The 18,875-nt window shown below is 32.4% G+C and overlaps 1 protein-coding gene across 1 annotated transcript in view; it reads right to left on the reverse strand.

The window, feature by feature from the left end:
- Positions 1-18,257, reverse strand: part of LOC137933620 (mucin-1-like) — a 218,350-nt gene extending 200,093 nt beyond the window's left edge. The window contains exon 1 of the mRNA XM_068777648.1: positions 17,979-18,257. The gene's annotated coding sequence lies outside the window, so the exon portion shown is untranslated. The remainder of the gene's footprint in view (positions 1-17,978) is intronic.
- Between the last annotated feature and the right edge of the window lie 618 nt (positions 18,258-18,875).

Consider the following 18,875-nt stretch of genomic DNA (forward strand, 5'->3'; position numbering starts at 1 on the left):
AGCTTATATTATTTTTATGGCGTTGACTTTACAATATCGGGTTAGATATTTTTTTCAGTATTTATATTTTTTATTTATCTTTCTCCATTCATTTTTTACAATTTCTTTCATTCATCACATTTTGATCGTCTTTTTCATACCACCTTATTTCTCTCATCTAAATTCCATGTAAAATTTTATTCTAATTACAGTTTATTTTTCATTTTATTTTCTTTATTAATAATTTTAGTTTAGAAATTTTTACCTGTAATTTTACTATTATTTATTAAATTACACGTTTATAATATTTTATAAAGAAGTTACAAATACCAAATTTGGTTTTTAATTTTTAATATTCTTCATACTTTAACGACCTTGTTAGGATCGTTGGGCTGGCTTATAATCGGTCCTATCGGAAATCTATGATGAAAGTCTATACCCAGCCGTGGGCATTCTACAGCTGAAATTATAATGAAAGTGGTACTTGTAAATTCATTATCCATGTTAGATAATTTAGAACCAGTTCGCAAAGGACATGTTACATATTAATCGGAAAATAACCAAAACCAGGTACGTTTTAATGCCCATAGAGTCAATAAGAGTCGCAAAATGTCAGATTATATAGGAAAACGATGTTGTTTACATGACCTAACTGCGACGTTACATATCTCGAATGCGGAGGAAGGTAAGTTCACGCGGAAACACTTATTGCGTAGTTGCGCATGTACCCACGCGACTCGTAATAACAGTAACCGATATATCCAAGGCAAGAAAGTGATTCTAAGACTTATGCTATATCGTTGTACTTCGATAATACCGCATGTGTAGCTAAACATTACACCATGTACAATAATTGTTGAAAAAAAAATCTACTTCTTCCTACTCGTATCTTTATCTTAACACTCCTTTGCATTATAATCCTGTAATACCTGAGTCTATTTTACGACTTACTTCTTGCATCTTGAAATCGTATTCCACGAAGTTTACTTTTTATGTTTATATATAATTGGAAAGTTTAGGTTGGGACAATAAGGAGAATCGACCAACAAGTTTAAAAGAAAATCATATATAAATAAATAGCTCCAACTAAAGCTAAAGCTTCGTCACCAAAAGCTAGCCGAAGTCAACCATAAAAATTCCAATATAATTTTCACTTCTTAAATCAATTTCGGTATCGTTAATTAGTAATATTTTTAAACTGGCCAATTTTTTTAAAAAAAAATTTCCAGTGACGTAAAATCATTATAGCGTAGATATCCTTAGAGGTATGGACTTACATGTGACGCCTGATCAGTAAAAACTGGAAGTAAGTTTTGTTAACAAGAAATAAATATGAGTAGATGAAATAAAATTATGTCCTTTAAGGAAATTAACGCAACATATAATACGCACAATATGTAAGCACTTCGTGTTGAACTTACGAAGGATAAACATACATATACATGCAGTGGGCAGGCTTCTTCACGTTCGGAACAGATGGCCGCAGGCGCCTTAAGGGTCTGGACTGGAGACCAAGGACCATCGAACGCCGCGTAGATGTTCACCCCATGAAATGGTTAAATCATGATGATGAGAGTTTAAAATAAGGACTGTTGATCTGTTAAAATAAAAAATAATAAAATAATAAATGTTCGAAGTTGTGACAATCTCCATTACGTCATGTTTTAAAAGCGATGACAACGTTAAAAACAAGATGAGCCGTGACCACAGCTACCGCTGGTTCACCTGCAACCAAGACTAATCAGGCAAGACGTCATCTCAGGGCAAAGGCAAAAACACTAAGCCGTGCACTTGTTCCAAAACGTGACCCGCACCTGTTCTGGTCATAAAAATGTCGCCTCAGCACAAAAACCATCACCAATTCAGAATTTATATCGATTTGTTTCGGATTCTCTCAGTAAAACGCTTTTGTTAACACTTTTTGGGACATCTATTATTAAGAATGTTAACAAGTGTAAAGAAAAATAGAGTTAGATGAAAAACATTTTTTTAAAAGTATGCGCATAGAAAAATAAAACTGACATTAAATAAAATAAACAAACCAAATAAAATTTTGAGCTACTAAATCCTTCATGAGTCTGAGTGTACGCGTGTATGATAAAGTTCCACAAAATATCTTAGACCTTTTTTTAATCTCAAATCTAAAATTAAACGTATGTTATAAAAAATATTATTGTACTATTCAAGACTTTTAAGTAAAAGAAAATGTGTGAAATTCGGTTTATTTACTAATGTACATGGTTGATATCATAATGTATACATCAAACAATATTAAATTTATAAAAGAGCAAGTATTGAATATCTGGCCCTTTTTTCAATCGATCAGCATTCCGAGCAGATTGGTGGCTTTTAACTCGTAATGTTCAATTAATTGATTCAAAAATGCGTGTAAACGTCTACTGTAATAAATATTTTAAATTTTAATTAGAGATATTGGATTCGTGGTAAATGAGACTACGTTAAAAAAAGTTAAGCAAAAGGTTTATTATCTGTGCTTAGTGCAAAAGATTTATTATCTGTGCTCAAATCTAAATTAAAACAATACATTCGTTGTTGTCATTGTCATTAGAAAAGTAATATATAAATACTAATACTATTAAGTTTTAATTCATTAAGGGGTTTAAATAAATATCTACCCTCGATAAACGGACCGACACCGCCGCCATGCCTTACATACAGCGGAAACATGCAATGGTAATGCATAATCGAGATCTCAGTCAACTTAATGCAGGACGTGACTCCGCTACTGCGCTCATTTGCATTCGTCTCGAAAAATAAATGTCACCTGTCAATGTGTCAAAAGTAAATTCAGTGAAAATAAGACCCGGGCTACAGTGTTAAGAGGTAGACGGAAAAAAAGAACACCCAGCATACGCATCATCGTTTACTTTTTATAAACATCGGCCTAATGGTCATTTAGCAATATAGTCAGATCGCAAAAAGACTTTTATCATAACATTTCGTTTATATTTTAGATACAGGATGATAGTTTACAGGAGTAAACGCTTTAAATTGGTGAATATATTGCTTATTTGTTAGCGATAAGGCTTTAAAACTATTACACCTATTTCCAATCACCTTGAATGAAGTAATCATTTTGGAAAATGTTACGTATTTTAAGTATTTTTTGTATTAGAATGCGACAAATCTATAACGCAGATAGACTACAGGAACAGAAAGCAAACAGTAATTTATTAAGTATGTAGCAATCTGAATTTTTCTTTACGACATTAAGCGAAAACTTTTTTTTACTACATTTTCATTGCGTTATTTTTGTTCAGAGTGAACCATACATTAATTGACAGCAAATGCTAAACCTTTTACACCTATAACCAATCATTCCGAATGTGTATTTTAATATATATATATGTAGGTTGCCATTTCCAACTTCTTGCATCACTTGATGACCGTTTGCTCTGTTTTTCCCTATTAACAAAGTCCATCCAATGGTTCCTCGGAAATCGCCATTTACGTTTTAACGGTTTGCACTTCATATTTTTCGTATTTCATCGGTGTTCATTTTCATGTGTTGCAGATGTGTATTAAATAAATAAGTGTCCTCGTTCTAGTTTCAATTGCAAACCTTATACATTTAGATAATTTAGTAATTGCAGATGAAAACTTATGTATTTTTCATGCAAATGTGCAAAAATTAGACTTCCATTGTTAACATTGGGTTATGAATCGTCGACTGATGAGGCATATACCTAACATAATCAATATCTATATCTATCTGACGGGTTTTAAAGTGTCTTATTTTCGCCTGACATCCGGATCACCCTTACATGGATGTAAGGAAGAATTGCAAATATAATGCAATACTAGCAAAACCGGCTAATGTTCCTCAATTTAATAAAACGTCGCTTCTTTGTATTTTTATACTTTATCGGTTCTATTGGAAACTTATGAGGGAGGTAAATATCCAGCTGTGGACGTCATACGGCTGGTATGGTACTTATGAAGAAGGAAGATTTTGATAATTTTAAACATTAAAATAATTATTTAATAAATCAAAGATTTTGTTTAATTTAGCGAATTAAACATACAATTTATTTTTAATAAAATTATAAATTCTTCGAGTATTAATAAATAAAAAAGATATATAATTAATGCAAACATAAATAATAATTATTACAAATCGCTACCGCTTTTTCATAAAACAATGTTTAACGCATTTTATATAAGAATAAACATGTATATAAAAGTGTATGGATTGATTTGTTTACAATAAAATTTTGTTTATTTAACTGCGGGTAATTAAATAAATAATAGTATAAAATGTTAAAAATATTAGTGGTGGAAAATGCTACGGGAACCTTGTATCAAAAGGTATCTACGTATTTAATGTCTTATCACATCTCTGGAATCCCAATGTTTAATTTCGGTAGGTATATTCATTACGACAAGTAGAGGTCATCTCAGAACAGATTTTACAAAAAAGAGGAAGAAATTCCACTTGCAAGAACGGTTGAGCGGGTGTTCATAAAAGAAAATGTATATTTTAAAATATAGCACCTCTAGATTTAAAATTCGGCTGAAATATTTTTTCGACGTGTTGAAAGCTACCGTGAGTGGATTTTATGAAATAACATCCGCAAAAGGCAATACTGGCCACGCTAAGCGGGCGGAGGACAGCCTGCAATAAATAAACGTTAATAAATATTTAAAAAAAAGACAAGATTTTGTCTCGAAGTTGCACAGCGACAAAAGTCCGCGTGGGATCATTGAATATTCCAAGATCGCGTGTTACAATACGTTCCAGGTTCGATAACAAAGTGCCTCGTTTCAGCCATTTGCATAAAATTGTATATCTTTAGGAGTGAAAGTAATTTATTTGCTGTTAATAGTAAATGCTTTATCATTATTTAAAACCTATTGCTTAAGTAAAATTAATGAAAGGAAAAACATTGTCGGTAGACCATGAATTCCATATGATACCTATGTTTTTCATACGCAATAAATATCCAAAAGACTTGAGGATTCTACTATAATAAAAGTATTAAGTTGTGTCAAATACCGGCAAGCAAGTATTAGTTATTTCCGGATATTTACAATATTTACGTAATCACTTTCTCAAAAATCCTTAAATAAGTAGATATTTCAATGATTTTCTAAGTTATTAGTACCTTTTGCTAGCTTTAAAAGCAAAATGATAAACCTCCTCTTTTAAAAAGGAGTAGGGAAAGCTGAGTGACATGTACAAGAGCTTAGTTGAGTCAAAAAAATATTATATAATTATTTATATATTTTATTTATTATTAATTATCTATCAATTCCGATTATTTCTTCTGAGAGGATCTTTCTGAGAACAAAAAAGTATCTATAATATTAAACTAAAATAATATTTTAAAATTAAAGTTTACAAATCTATATTAAAGGGCTAATCTATCCTTAAAACATTCATACAGGACATGTATTGGTATATTCACACCTAGCACATTCTTATTTCGCATCAAATAGGTATATATATATATATATATATATATATATATATATATATATATATTGTAATGAATTAGTGATGCACGTCTGTTTACAGAAAGCCTTATACTCCTAATAGTCCTTTGACCAAAATAAATATGAATTTTCATAATCTTTAAAAACTAATGCTTTAAAAAGTATTAACAAAAAAAGTATATTCTACTTTTAAACTGAAGCCAGATAAAATTGCGAAACTGAAAAAAAAAATATAACCACTGAACCAGGAAACAATCTGCGTCCTACGAGTTCCCATCAGTTGGTCACGTAGTGCGGTCCGGCCGTGGTCTCCGGTCGCGACCCACACCTGCGGTCCGGCCGCGCGGAACGACCGGTAAAAAACCACTCGTGATCTCGAATTACCACCGGCTAGACGGTTTTATTTCTTATTTCGAGACAGTTCAGCAGGTTGCTTGATGATTTTTTTCACTATCTGATCTGATTGCGCTGCGGTCGCTGTGTAAATTCATCATTGTAATAGTTTATTGACACATCGAAATGTAAGAGGAATTTTTTTTTTCGGGGTATTTTTTTCAACTTCACATAGAGATATAAGGAACGCTGTTTCAATATATTCCTTCTCTTCTAGCAAATCGTTTACAATACCGTTTATGTTTTATGATCTGGTAAGTTAGCTGCAGGTAAGTTAGCTGCAGACCATGGTGGTCTAAGTTCATAATATAAACACACTAAAAATAATTACTCAGTCTGTTGGTCTGGTTATAAAATCAGTTTAAATTACATTTATGAATACAGGTAGTCCCACCTTATTGATTTTCGTATTCATTTATTTACATTATGTTTGTTTGTTTATTAGAAACTAGGAGTTCCGTAGACGAAATAAAGTAACTTGAATTTTCGGTGGGCAATTCACATAGCGCGTCGAACTGATGGCTGCTGGGGAGTTGAGGTTCTGGAAAGGATACCACGGACCGGCAAGGACAGTAATAAACAACTTTGTTAAGAGCGTCGGAAGACTCTGAATGCAGGCCGCTTCCAGTCGCCTTTTTGGAAATTAATAGAGGAGACTGATTTCCAACAGATCTCGTTTTATGTTTTAAATGATGATGACTTGTGTTTGAATGTAATATTAATAATTATTACAAATATGTTTTATTAATCCATATTAAATAATTTAATCATTTTGATTTTATAATATTTAATAATGTATACATAAAAGTATAATAGTCGAGCCCGCATCCAACGGGACGTTGTCGTCGTCATCAACGTGTCAGTCAGACTCATAACAATAAGTTCTCATACGTGGAAACTCTGGTCATAAATTGATATTTTTTTTGTGTACATATGTATATAAGTAAAAGTATACACTTTCGTGTTCTATATATTTATATGTTATTATAACTTCTATATATTTATATTTTGAATATTTTTTTGTCAGCCTGAAGTATGTATAGTTTCCTAGATTGACTGGAAAAGAAAGCTAAATAATATTTTGTCCACCATTTACAATAAACTTTAAAATATGAATTAATGTATAATTCATTTCATTTAAAATTTCAACCAATTACATACGCTTTTCGAATAAGCACACATATCAATGTATTTTTATGTCAATAATTTTACTATTTGTAAAGTGATCCATGAATCATTGTCAAGATCGAAAAGATGTACCTAAGTTTATTTAGTATATTAGAACGCAAGACAAATTGCCTCACATTGAAGCGTCTGGTGTTTTTTTTTTCATTTAAGCTTGATAGAACACGGATTCCGGATCTAGCTTTGAGTTCATTGAAGCTATAAAAATCACTAAGGCAAACCGTACGTTCAAACAAATACAACCAATTTTACCTAATACAAAGCTCCTTGCGAACTGAAACACATTAATGTACATCTGATTTTACGGAAGTTAAAGAGCAATGAACGTCCTACAAATGAAATGATGACGAAGATGAAATAGCAATGAACTGTTATATTATAAGTCCATTGCTATTAACGAAAAGGACGGAAATAATTCTTCGCATTATTAATACCTTTCTATATTATGAGATGAAAAGTTTATATAATATTTATCTTGTCTATAAATAAAGCAAAAAAATATTCACGTTTCCTTGATCTATATTACGAGAATACAGAAACAGTTATTCATTAGAATTATCGCATCGCTCACAAACACTTACACAACATACAGAAATACTAAGCTTAGTACTACTCATGTCTCCTATGTGCAGTTTTTCTTTTTTCATTTTTTCCTTGTAAACATTTGTTACTGATTTATGTTAATTGTATATCATGCTGATGGTATTATTTGAAGTTACTCCTGAGCCCCTATCATAACTTAATTCTTACGATGGGCACGCGAAGTTACTTTTATATTTATTTTTTATTTTGTTATTAATTTCTGTGAATTATAAATCATGCTGATGGTATTATTTGATGTTCCTCTTGTGCCCATAACACAAGTTAATTATTATTATGGGCACAAAGAGTTACTTTTTTTCGTTCATGGTTAAAATCTTTGTGGCCTATATAGATTTAAAATTAATACAAAAACGTGTATTTCTCAATGCAACTTTTTCAAAATATAATAAATTGAAATGATCAGTATCTTCATATACTGATGCCAAGTATTAAAACAAAAACAGCTTTTACTTAGTATCGCAAGCATCTACACAACTAGACAGAATCGTAGCGAGTTGCAACATTGGCGTAAATATTCAAATAAATATTTCAGATTTGTGTCCAACTCTAAATTTAATACAAGCTTCTGGAAACAACTAGTTTGTATTTAATTTTCACAAGACCCTATTGTTTGGAGGAATGCCAACCATTTTAAGTAACAATATCATAGACAATAACGCAAGTTATTCTGACACAATCAACAAGTTGGACATAAAGCGAGGTATTAGAACAAATATAAATGGATTAGATTAATAATAAATTGTAGAGCGAATACTGTAATTATTATTTCAAGCTTAGTGGAACCGATTGACACTTATTTATTAGTGATAATGTACGATTAGTGAATTAAAACAAACTGTTTTCATTATAAGAACGGTTAAATTTCAATTTTGCAATCTCGTGTCATTTTGTTTTGAAACACAAAGTTAACAAGAAAGTGTTTCATTTATTTTATTATGATCGTCATCATCATTTCAACCGTATGAAGTTCACTGCTGGACATAAGCCTCCCCTATAGATTTTTAAAAGGAACGGTTGGAAAGGGCCTTCTCCCATCGTCTACCGATGACCTTAACTGGGTCGTCTGTCCGTCTCGTGGATTGACGTCCTGCACTGCGCTTGACGGTCTGTAGTCTCCACTTCAGAAAGTTAAGACCCCACTGTTTATGCACTAACAGTGGCGCCATTACTTGTAATTATTTATTAGTCTTGACTAATGTATTAAGAAATAGAAGTTAATTTCGATAATACTGCAAACAAAAAAAATTGTTAAAAAATAACATTCGTAAACGGAGAGTATGAAGATAGTAAACACGTATATATTGTTTGAATCAGCCCCAACATGCTACCGCCACTTCTTTCTCGGTCTCTTCCATGGCGCTTTAACTTAAGTGAATATTTTAACATACTTTCTGATATTCAATCAGTTATAGAAGAAGAAAATCTAGCAAAGACGATGTAACTGATATAATAACAAAAAATTATGATGTCTTATTTCACGACATGAAACAATCTGTCATTGTCTGTCTCTTTATTCTCTTCTAATAACTTAATGGAGTAGGAATAATTGGTGTAAATTTTGACTTAAGCACAACCTTAGTAATTGCATACAACGGGTCCCTTTTAATTACGGTTTAGTGATAAGGAAATTGTACCATTCGGTGTACCACAAGGCAGTGTCCTTGGACCGCCATTGTTTTTAATATTCCATAAAATGTAATCTGCAACATAAATTGATTCGTTTATTATAATTATTCTAAATTTCTGAATCTACCTGTCCCATAAACGCGGAGGCGTAATGATATAAAAAGGCACAGCGTCGACAGCGCAAGCGATGGCTCGTAAGGTTATGCGGATGGCCGGACCCGCGCGTGCGCCGACTGCAGAGCGAAGCTCCGAGGTCGCGGCCGCTCGATCGACCTGTGGAATTCCTCTGCGAGTCGCCACATACGCGTGTAGGTTTTTATACCTATTTATACGAGACCACAACAACGCGTGGAGTTTCCGGATAAAGAGCTAATAGATAGTTATCTTAGTAGATCGTATAATTCCAGTAACCTCCTTGAATGTTGTAATCTCCTCAGTGTCTCTATCTAAATGTAAATCAAACCAATTTGTTATTTACTTTTCAATATGTCAATTCATTTCTTCGTTGTTTTATTTAGGTCTCTTTAATATTGTGTATAATCACTTCATCAATTGCTCCGAATCGTTTGTTGAAGGATAATTTACAGTAAAAGTTGTACTTCAATAATAGGAGTGATCACACGGGATCGATTGGTAGATGATGATGCCGTAAAAGAATATGCATGTACTATATAATCAACAGCAACTGTTTTTAATGGTGGCTTTTTGGAATAAGGATAAACTGTACCCTATATCACATGAAAGGCGAAACGGGATCCGAAATTAACTTCGTTTCGATGACGTTTGAGACGTTGTATTTTCTTCATCGTCCACTAAAGTGAAGGCAGCACGAAACCGTCTCGAAATGCTAACATATAATAATAATAATGTCGGTAAAAGTCTAACTTCTAGCCTAAGTCTCGGATTCGATTCCCGGAGTACACTCTTATCTAATTCACACTTTGAGCTTTAATTACATAGTATTGCCACAGCTAAAAAACGAGTTTGTTGAGAATGGGCAGCTGTGTGCTCTGAATACTATTCTGTGATCGCCAACTCGCCCCCGTAAGTATCTTTTGAGGGAGGTCTATTCCTTGCAGTGTCTATGGGCTCAAACGATGGTGATTATGAAGAGAAACTCTACTAATAAAGCAACAAAATAATCATAAAAACTGTACTTAATATTTATAATAAAATGATATTTTAAATTATTATTATTTATTTTTGATATCATGTATGATATCCGTTTTTTAAATAATACGTGTAATAATGTAGTATTATTTATATAGTATCTTAATATAACCGTTCACAATTAAAAATATATAGGTTTCTTTACATCTAATATTTAAATATTATAGTTTAGATTTTATATATCTCTAAGAAAGTGTCAAAGATATTTTCATAATGGCTGTTACATCTAAATTAAATTAATAACAAATAAGCTAGCTGCACAGCTCTAAGCTACACAAAAGTCGACAACTAGAATATTATTTGGTAATTTAAAACGTATGAAATGAAACGATTAAAATTAATTAAGTTATACTATTATCTACAAATCCGCTTTGATATAGCGTTTCTATCTGCGAATTATTCTGAACACGAATCACCAATAAGTAGGAATACGCGAGCGTATTTTTTAGATTACCGGTTGGCATTATCGCGCCGTACTGTACGGTTTGTACCGGGCCGGAATACTAAAGCCTCGAATTAATACCTCCCTCAGTTAATTGTAGTTTTTTTAAACGTTACACGAAGCGATTTTTCGCGTTGAAAGAACTCCGTTATGTACGCTTCCTTTTTTCATTATATGCTTGAATATCATTCGCTTTTACTTGATTAATGTAAGATTTATTTCTGTTCACAGTTTTAGCAGTATCACCTGATCTCTTCTTAATATAGTGTATGTGCACATGTATGTATATAATTGTGTATAAATTCATGCATGAAATACCTATGAACTCTTATCGCATAGAAAAATTCAGTGGTTTTAGTATTGCGTCATTTAAATTAATTTACTTTAGTCCGTATTCATATTCACTTAATTATAAAATATTAACGAAACTTAATTAATAATTTCACTGAGTTTTATTAATTTATATCGTCTTATTACAGTAGGTAAGTGGAAACCGCTTATAATGCTCAGGGGTTTTTATTAATTTTCGATTTAATAAGAAATTTGCCATAATATTCCTTGTTCGTAGACGTTTATTTTCGTTCGGTGGTCTATAAATAGCAAAATTTAAGCGGAGTAGATATGTATTTTATTAACTTTTCCTTAAAAAAAGTATGTATGCTCGTATATATTAGCTTAATATTATAAAGGTAGCAGTAGGATTGGGATACAAGCCTACATCAAGAGAGGGAGTTATGGGTAAGTCAATACGGGACCCCAATTTTCTTTCATAGTTATATTTAACGCATGTAAGCACTACAAAACCCTATGTCCGGCTGAAATGAAGATGAGAGATATGTATTATAATTTATACTATTACATAGTAAGCTGAGAATCAAACCCACACTCATCCCAATTCTTAAACTGATGTAGTATGTTTGTATTGAGAAGGATCTATCTTCTTTCTCCTTTCAACGATGGACTCCCACTGCGGCATAGGCTTTCCCTAAAGATCGCCACGTTGATCGGTCTTGTGCTGCCCGCAACCAGCGACCACGCACTTACCACCGCGAAAGACACTTATGGAACAGGAACTTACTTAAAGTATTACTTAAGTTTGAAGTATAATTAAGATCTGTTTCACACATTCCTAAGTAGTTTCAGCCGTCTTTCTAGTCATTGTATTTTCAAAGAATGGGTCATCATTATATTTGCCGTTTTTTCTGTTCAATAAATTTAAAGCTCAATATAATATTATAGAAACATATTTCATTGTAAAGTTTATCAAATAAATATCATATGAAAACATAGTTAAGGAACGAATTATTAATAATTACAATACCGGACCAAGTATATCGAGAGCTCTTCGTTGATATTCATGTTATTATACGGGAGCTTAATTACGGTCGGTGTAAAGTTAATAGAATTTATAAGAGAAAAATATACATTAGGTACATTCACATATTTAATGCATAATTTATATATACAAAATTTTAATTTACAAAAGTTTAATAGAGTTTAATATTTGTGCAATTATTAATGAGCATACTACGAAAAATAGTGCATAGCTTAGTAAAAAGGTGAGTTTCAATAGGATTTACAAACATAAAGGCTTTGTTTAAGATTTAAAAAAAAAGCTAGGAATAAAGGCAGTGCACACTGTTGAGGCAGGTTTTAAGACGATTGTATCTCAGCACAGCGTTATCTTATACACGTCAAGATAAAAAAAGGCGACCGTCCGTAACACCGGTGGGGCTCCTGCGGTCGCAACCGGACACCTCGCGGCCTGAACTCGCCGTCCACCGTCGCCCGACCATATTTGTGTACATAAAAGAAACTGACATATCGGTGTCATTTGCTTAATGAGCGCGAATTATATAGCGAGGGTAGGGTAATCCTTGCTTTATTCGAGTGACAGCCTAAACCGGCGTTTGCGCGAAATCAATACTAAGGGAATTGTTTTACAGGATTGGGGGCCGCAAACGGCCACCCAATCCTGTAAAACAATTTTTTTTTAATTTACCAACATAACTTAGGTAACCTTCGAACTTATATCGAGCAGTTGTATTGTTACAGTTGTATCCCATAATCTTGACTATGTCTTTGATTCACCTAGTGGGGGGGCCGTATTTATTTTATAGATACATCAACCACAATGACAATCAAATAGAATGAAGCAGAAATAAACTTATTTTGTAGAAATACACAATTATATTTATTTATTTATTTTTTATTTATTTATTTAACAGTTTATTGTACACAATAAAAACACTAAAGTAACAATACAAATATAACTGACACAACAGGCACTACTTATTTCTAACCAGAAATTTTTTCCAGTAGGCCTACGGAAGGAGATTCATAAAAAGTAAGGCAGACACAACGTGCATAATAATTAAATTGAAATATTTACAATAGATACGACTTTTGACCATAATTACATACTTAACATGAACATAAATGTATACTTACATATTATATACTTACATAAATAAGCATAATAAATAATATATATACATAATATAAGCATAAATACATATATAACGTATATAACTAAAAATATTATATATACTAGACAACTAGCGATAAATAGTGCTCTTTGACTCGCTTTTTAAATACAGGTAATGATGGACAATCACGTACTTCGTAGGGGAGAGCGTTCCATAATCTTGCGGCATGGACAGTGAAGGAATAGGAAAAGAAATCAGAGTGATGGGTGGGGATGGCCAGTGACGTCCTTACGTTCGTACGACAAGGTTTGTCTTGGGCCCGGGAGAAGTGGAAGAGGTTACGGAGATAAGAAGGAGCAGAGGGATTGTATAGGATGTTATAGAGAGTAGAAAGAACATGAGCGTTCCTGCGGTGACGAATTGGAAGCCACTTGAGTTGCGATCGGAACTGGGAAATATGATCGTACTTACGTAAACCGAAAATAAATCTAATACATACATTTTGGAGACGCTCTAGTTTGTTTAGAAGCTTCTCAGTGGCATCCAGGTAGCACGCGTCAGCGTAGTCAAGAATGGGGAAAAGGAGAGTCTGTACGAGGGAGATCTTGGTTTTCAGAGGTAAAAAGTTCTGGAGGCATTTGAGCGAGTGAAGTGAAAAATGTAATTTTTTGCTGACCTCATTGACGTGCGGGAGCCAAGACAAATTGGAATAATAATATATAGTAAATATCTCAATCTATAAAGGTTCATTCCAGTGTATGAATTAAATATATTGATTCGTTGATCTTATCTTGGTAAAAATCTGAGATATAAACCCTTTTGCCTGTAAACAGTTGACTTTATCATTTAAGATAGTGTGTTTACTTCTCGACAAATTTTCAACGCATGTTAGAAAATAGATATCATAAAACGCACCAACACACGTGACGAAGGAACCGATGTGAATCGAAGTCAAAGATATTTTCGCAAGGTGCAGAATAAATAGTTTAGTTCATTGAAGAGGGAGTTCGAACTGAAAGATGTAAATACATGGAAGAAGTCCAGATCAAAATGGCTTAACAGTGAAAGCGTAAGATAAATCAGTGCGGCAAGTCAGTGAACGTAAGAGGTCAGCGTCCAGATACTATTGAGTGCTAAGCAGATCTGTGTGCTATCAGTGAATCATATCAGGTTAGATAAGACTAGAATTTTCCACCGATACCAAACTTTAAGCTAGCAACAATATTACTCTAAACATTAGTTAAATAACTGATATAAACTCACCCTTAAATAACCCTGTATTAATTACAATATACAAGACATCACATAAATTTTCCTATGTCATCATCAACCATCACTAACCATCTCTACTGATGTTATCTTAAACTTTTTTTATAAATTACCTATCAACATCGATAATAACTACCAAGCTAATTACATAAGTTCACACGTTCCGACGTCACGGCCCACGTTTAAAATGCCTATAATATGTCCAATTACAGACAATTACGATTGTAATTGATACCGGTGACGCGAAATACATTGGAAATGTTTCCAATATCATAATACAACTTTTAACTGAAAGGGGTATACAGGTGTAACAGCTTTGAAGAGGTGAATGTGTAACTAATTTGTCAGTAAAACGCTTTTAAACTTTTACTCCTATTATTATTCTGTATGAAGTGATTACTCTGATATATGATATTTTAGTTATTTTTTTCCACTGGAATACGATAGACCAATAAATTACTTACGAAGTCTGCAGAAACAGATAGTAAACAGTAATTTCAATATATGGTTATCTGAATTATGAAAACGATTCATATAAATATTACATCAATACCTTATGTGTTATTTCTGAAATCACTGATATTTGAATAGGGTGTACCATATATTAATTGATAATAAATGTATCACCTTTAAAACTTTCACACCTATAATCAATTTTTGAATCGCCTAATTAATTTTTATATACTAAAGAGACTTATACTAATATCAATTGTTTAGTAATTATATTTCTAGTTATTAGATAGAAGTATACAACTATTTGCATCATTTTTAACTTCCTAATATTAGAAATAATAATCAAACAGTTTAATTTACATTCAGTTAATTTTATACAACTTTGTTTACAGTTGTTTGTCAGAAACACATTTTTATATATTTATTGCGATCTCGTAATTGTGCAATAGGCCATGGAGCGAGGACATTTCTCTACAAGATCGAATAGAAAACGAGATTCGTAGACCCACGAAAGGAATCCTCATAGCCCAGCGAATTGGCAAGTTGAAGAGGAGGAGAGGAGAGAGAGAGAGGAGATAGCCACTGGGGCAATGAGGTTCTGGAGTGAAGACTACAGACCCGCAAGCTCGACGTAGGATGTCCACCCACAAGAACGACCCTGTTAAGGTCGGAAAACGCTAGATGCAGGTCAACTCCAACCGGTGATATTGGAAATCTATGCAGGTTCCTTATGTACGTGAACGTTATTATTATTATATGTATTATTGATAATTTTAGCTGCATAGTTTTAGAATAATAATCTTCTGAGATTTATAAACGAGTACTCCTACGTCACTACTGTTACCACAGACTAGTTTAGTGTTTTTTTAATGATTACCTTGCGGTTTTATTTACGTTTCCGAATGGTCAGAATTTTTTTTTCTTTACTACTTTCATGACTTCAGATTTTAGACGTCCACTGCTGCAAAATACCGTTATTAATCTATCTCTGCACCGCCTAGTGGTTAATTGGAAGAGAATGCCTTCGGCATTAAGTTCACCGCTATACATAAAATATGCAAAAATATTTTAAATAAATAAATAACTCTGCCTATAGGTTTTCAATAAAACTAGTTCGTAGTTTTTTTAATGAATACGCCTTTATTTTTTCGGCAATATTACTCGGGGACATTCTTCAGCTTAATCCAGGTTCATGCTTTTTTTTTTAAAGTTCTTTTTATGCAATCTCAGATAACTTCTTTTAAAAAACTAATAGTTTATGCTTTTATTTACTAACTAATACAAACCTTTTTTATATTTGTCCTAATTTTTTAGTTTTTAAAAGAAACTCATTCACACATTAGAACGTATGTTTACTTAGGTAAAATTATTATACTTAGGTATTTCGCGAAAATAAAACAACCTGAACACTTATTATCCACGATTAAAGTTAATTCTAAAATTATTAATATTGTAAAAAATAAAAAGTATATCAAATTATTGTCTCTGAAATTAAAATTGTAATGGTCTCCTTATAAATAATAGTGATTTAAGTTTATCGAATTGTTGACTTAATATTTAACATCTAACATTTATTGTTATCAAACAACGTAATAAAATTTTATACATTTCAATACATGGTTTGAATAAAAAAAAAATTGTTAATCTAGTCCTTCTTACTTAAAAATAAAGAATAGAAACTTTCAGGCGTCTTGAACTTGGCTATCAAATCGCGTATGCAAACATTCAACAAATACTTCAAAGTAAGCTATTTAATCTGCTTGTTGATTGTTAGCAACATTAACTTAAAACTTAAATCAGTTTATATATCGATAATCAACACAGATAAATAGTAATAATACTATATTTGGTTTCTATTCATGTTTTGTTTAATTTTGATACATCAGTAGACTGGAAACAAAAACAGTAATCAATCAATGATAGCATATTCGATGGCGGTCAAAATATTATACGTATTATATAAAACATTAGGACATAAGTCGAGGAAGATATTCGACTGATTTTTATATGATATTATTCAAAATTTCAAAACACAATTTTTGCGCAGTTCTTCAATTCTGTTCGTAACTTTGAATTTACATATAACATATAAAACCCGCTTAGGACATGCCATATTTTCGGCAAACATAATTATTTCATCACACAGCATTTCATCTTCGTTCATCGCTTTAAAGTCATATTCTCTTATCAATAAATTTATCCTTGCAATCGACACGTCTCTTTAGTGACTCCTAAATAAAAAAAAATCTATCTTTCGTTGAACATATTGCCTTTTTATAGTTATTAGCTACACTAAATAATAACTTCGTCATTTTATAATATATATTTATTTATAACTTTTGTAAAGCATATGTTTAATAAACAGTTTTATTATTCTGTGATGGTTTTACAATATATGTTAAAAACCTATTATTATTGTTTTGAATTTCAATTTTATTTATATGTTTGGCATATAGTTCATGCATGAAATACCAAGATTAATAAATTTCCGTTACTTCAGTATAGTAGAACGAAGTATAGTAAAGATAATACGTATACAAATAAAGAATGACACTTAACGTGTTATTCCGTCTAGTAGGTAAAGAGAAAAATATTTTTGTGATAAGACAGAAGCGCATGAAATCAACGCTAGATTAACTGAACGAAGATAAAAAATTAAAAAATGCAAATGGTGTTATTGCTAATAGGAAATCTATAAGCCAATAGGCACGTGTATATAATATATAAAAGAAAACTGAAAGGTACCGTTCACCATAAGATGTTAATAAAAAATATACAGACAAAATAATCATTACAGTAACTTTACAAGTAATCTGATTTAGAAAAAAACTTTAATGTATTAATGAAAAGTAACATTATTTTTTTAATTTAACTAAGCAATCGCATTTTATCGATAAAATTTGAACAACTTGGACTGAGACCTAACGATATTAACTATAAATTTAAACAATTTTCAGCAACTGAAAACTCACCTTTCAGGTATTTCCAAAGGCAGTCTTCCGCCGCTGAAATATTCCTCAGTTTGTCCGACAATAACAATGCTCTAAAAGTCACTTAATCACTCTTAACACTGTCCACTAAACGTCTATTATAATCGATTAAAGTCTAAATAAAAATAATAAAAATGGCAATCGATATCACAATGTTATCGACAGTCAAAAGTCTACGCACTTATCACAGGGCAATTAGTATGCGGTTGGCACACGTGGGCCGGCACGCAGCGATGCGTTCAGATACAACCTCAGCGCGCCAAACAGTCGGCCCGACTGAACCGAGCCGCACTGAGTCACATCTACACTCACACTTAGCACTCAACAGGTGAAAATGTAACAGTGTGGTGTCACTCGTATTCGACCTGAACCCGTGTGGAGGTGACTCAGGTGAAACACGCGCCTGTGTGAGTGAACTATTTCGTTCGTGTTGGGGCAGATTTATTGCTCGCAATGTGGATGTGTGAGCGTTATTTACAGGTGAACTCTTTTGTACTTGTGTGTCGCCACACGCAGTCACATGTCAAGCGCGCGTGTGTGCCGCCTACCTGTTGTGCCCCCGCAACTTATCACTTTTGTACTTCTTTTAGGGTTGTACAAGAAAATGTTTTATCTTACAACAGCGTTCATTTTGCTTGTTATTGTTTCATGTTGAACGCGCACGGGAGTCAAAACAGTTTACGTACACATGCCTCTCAAATTTAAATAACAACATTATGGTAAGGTAACTCGCGGCACTGAAATGTCATTTAGGTATGAGAAGAATAACTTTAACATGACATCAGTAGTACGGGATTTCCAAAGATTTTCCGCCCACGTTACGCAGTCGTATAATATCAGATGTGCAAATATATTTATGCACACATCTGAGTTCGTATC

The sequence above is a fragment of the Battus philenor genome, unplaced genomic scaffold (assembly GCF_028537555.1).
Source record: "Battus philenor isolate CCGP_79_NKW_IND1 unplaced genomic scaffold, ilBatPhil1.0.hap1 SCAF_13, whole genome shotgun sequence".
Taxonomy (NCBI): domain Eukaryota; kingdom Metazoa; phylum Arthropoda; class Insecta; order Lepidoptera; family Papilionidae; genus Battus; species Battus philenor.